Source organism: Nomascus leucogenys, chromosome 5 (genome assembly GCF_006542625.1).
Source record: "Nomascus leucogenys isolate Asia chromosome 5, Asia_NLE_v1, whole genome shotgun sequence".
NCBI classification, from domain to species: Eukaryota; Metazoa; Chordata; class Mammalia; order Primates; family Hylobatidae; genus Nomascus; species Nomascus leucogenys.
The window spans coordinates 56,727,934-56,730,422 of NC_044385.1; the positions used below are offsets into that span (position 1 = coordinate 56,727,934).

The window sequence follows — 2,489 nt, forward strand, 5'->3', positions numbered from 1 at the left end:
TTTCCATCTCTAAAATGGCAACTTTGGTAACTTATCAACTAGCTTATCCTTTGTGGGGAACAGCATTAGGTTTAGGCAGGGAACACCTTGGCTTATATAGGTTTCAGACATTCATGGCTTTTTTTTTTTCATTTTAAAAACTTTTTTAAATGGAGACTATTAGTCAAATGATTGGAAAATCAATAATGAAAAATAATTCTTCAAGGTCTTCTGGTGAGGCGGAGGAACACACCAAACTGCACTGGCCCTGTTAGGGGACAGGACACTCTCATGGTGTCAGGCTCAGCCCTCCGGGTGGCATGAGGTCCTGCAGGCTGCGGGACCCTCACACTCCAGCCCCCTGCCTGGTGACCTGCCCTGGGTCTAGGCATTCATAGCTTTTAATTATAGTCCTTATTTATGATGCCAATGACATTTCTTTCAAAGGTAAAATATTCTAGACATAGAAGCAAATCATTAGTTGTCTGTTCTTTCCATTGCTTCACCATTTCCCCTATCAAGCCCCAAATTTTAATCAAAATGATGCTACCCATATCCCTTCCTCTTCTCCCCATCCCTCCCTCCCCAAATAATACACCAGTAATAGCCAAAAACTACACACATGCTATGCTGTAAAAATGCAGTTAACACTATTGGGAAGTAGGCTGTGGGTTGTGGAGATGCTCTTTGAAGATCTACAGTATTTTTGTTTGCTCTCCCACACACTTAACTCTGCAAGTTTTGTCCTTCATAGAAGGCCCTTTGCTTTTCTCAGAAAAATGAAGAAAAGGTTGCCTTGAAACACTTATCCCCCTTCCCCTCCACTGGGATGGGTGTGCAAACTCTAGAGCTTGGAATGGCTTTAAAGCACTGGGGCTGCTGCAGGGCACAATACTGGCTCTTCAGAGGACATCTTCTCAAGCCACCTCTATGCTGTCAAGACAAGTAGAACTCCTTCCCTTCCCACTGGAAATCCACATTCAGATGTGACATGGGCTGGTACTCAGGAGAGTCAATTCTTGTCATCTTTTTTGTCATCCTCCTTCTTGGGGTAGGAATACCTTTCCTCATAGAAAGATATGACAACCTGTGGGTACTTGACATTGGCTTCCTTGCCAGGAAACAGGTCAGCCTCATCAGAGTTTTTCCATTTCATTGGGATCATGAGCTCTCCACTGGAGTATGTAGCTCCAATAATCTGCTGTGGCACCAAACCCCCAGCAAAGCCTCATGGCTTTTCTGACTCTTCTTTCTTCTTCTTTGGTTTGCCCTCCTCTCCCTATGAAGCAGGAGATGTAAAAAAAAAAAAAAAAAAAAAGAGAGAGAGAGAGAGAAGAAAACAAGTTTTCTGTACAGGCTGACTCACTCCAAGGCCCAGCAATAAGCAAGGCTCTGTCAGGGCTCTCATAGTGCTATCAGCAAAGCCAGGGCCCAGAAGGAATGGGCTCCAGAGCAGGGATGAGAAAAACAAGTTCTTCTTATCAGTTTTCCCTTTTTAAAATTATCTCGCCATACCATTATTCTTTGTTCTGCTCTCATAACTATCTTTGTAACTATCTCTGCAAGTTGGTAAGGATTTTGTAAGTTTCTGTTTTCCCATCTGTGCAGTATGGTAAAGGTCACAAGACATGCCTGAGTTGCAACACCTGTCTCTGTTTGATAAACTGCCTTTGTTCTGCTTCTGTAAGCTTGCTTGCTGTCCTGCAGGTTTTGCACCACTAGCTGGCCAACCCCTTTTGGTTGCATGTATAAAAGTCAAGCCCTGTCTTTGTTCGGGGCTCAACTTTTGGAGGTTAATCTGCTGGGCTGGAGCACCTACGTAAATCCTCCTGAGCCACCTATTGGTCTCTCCTGTCCCTTTAATTCCCACAACACCTTATCTTCAAAATCATCAGCTTTGCGCTTGCCTCCCTCTGATTTATCTGTCTCATGTGTTGTTTTCTATGACTGCAGAAACTCAGCAATGAGGTCAGGGCAATCCAGGTTCTCTTCTGGTTCCCATTGAACCAGGTTGTCTTCTGGTCCTCATTGAGAACCCCTTCCACTTTAGGAGCTACTCCACTTTGCCCTTTACCCCTCCACAGTCAAGAACTTTTTCCACCACATATTTCTCTTCCTCCACTTCTAGCACCTCCTCCACTTTCTTCTTGTTTTGTTTTTTCCTCATAGTGCCCACTAGCTTTCTGGTGTAAAGGGTGACACTACTCAGGGCAGTGCCCAAGAGTCCAAGAGGAATCGGTGCCATGGTACTGGCACATTGCATTGGGTCGGCAGAGGGAGTGGCACCCAGGAAAGCAGCAAGCTGGGTGGCTACAGCAGAGCCTCTCCCTGAAGTGGCCTACTGCAGGTCCTGGCCAAGGGCCCTCCCATCAGCCGAACAAAACAACCTCGCACTCTGTGCTGCCTGCCTCCCGCCCTCTTTCAACATTCTTATTGTTCAAGTGTGCTGGTTAAATTCTTTCAGCTTTTGCATGCTGAAAAACTTGTGTCCTATGTTTTTGAAAATTTTT

At 45.1% G+C, this 2,489-nt stretch overlaps 1 pseudogene; it reads right to left on the bottom strand.

The window, feature by feature from the left end:
* Positions 1-991: 991 nt before the first annotated feature.
* Positions 992-2,146, bottom strand: LOC100595395 (annotated as a pseudogene).
* Between the last annotated feature and the right edge of the window lie 343 nt (positions 2,147-2,489).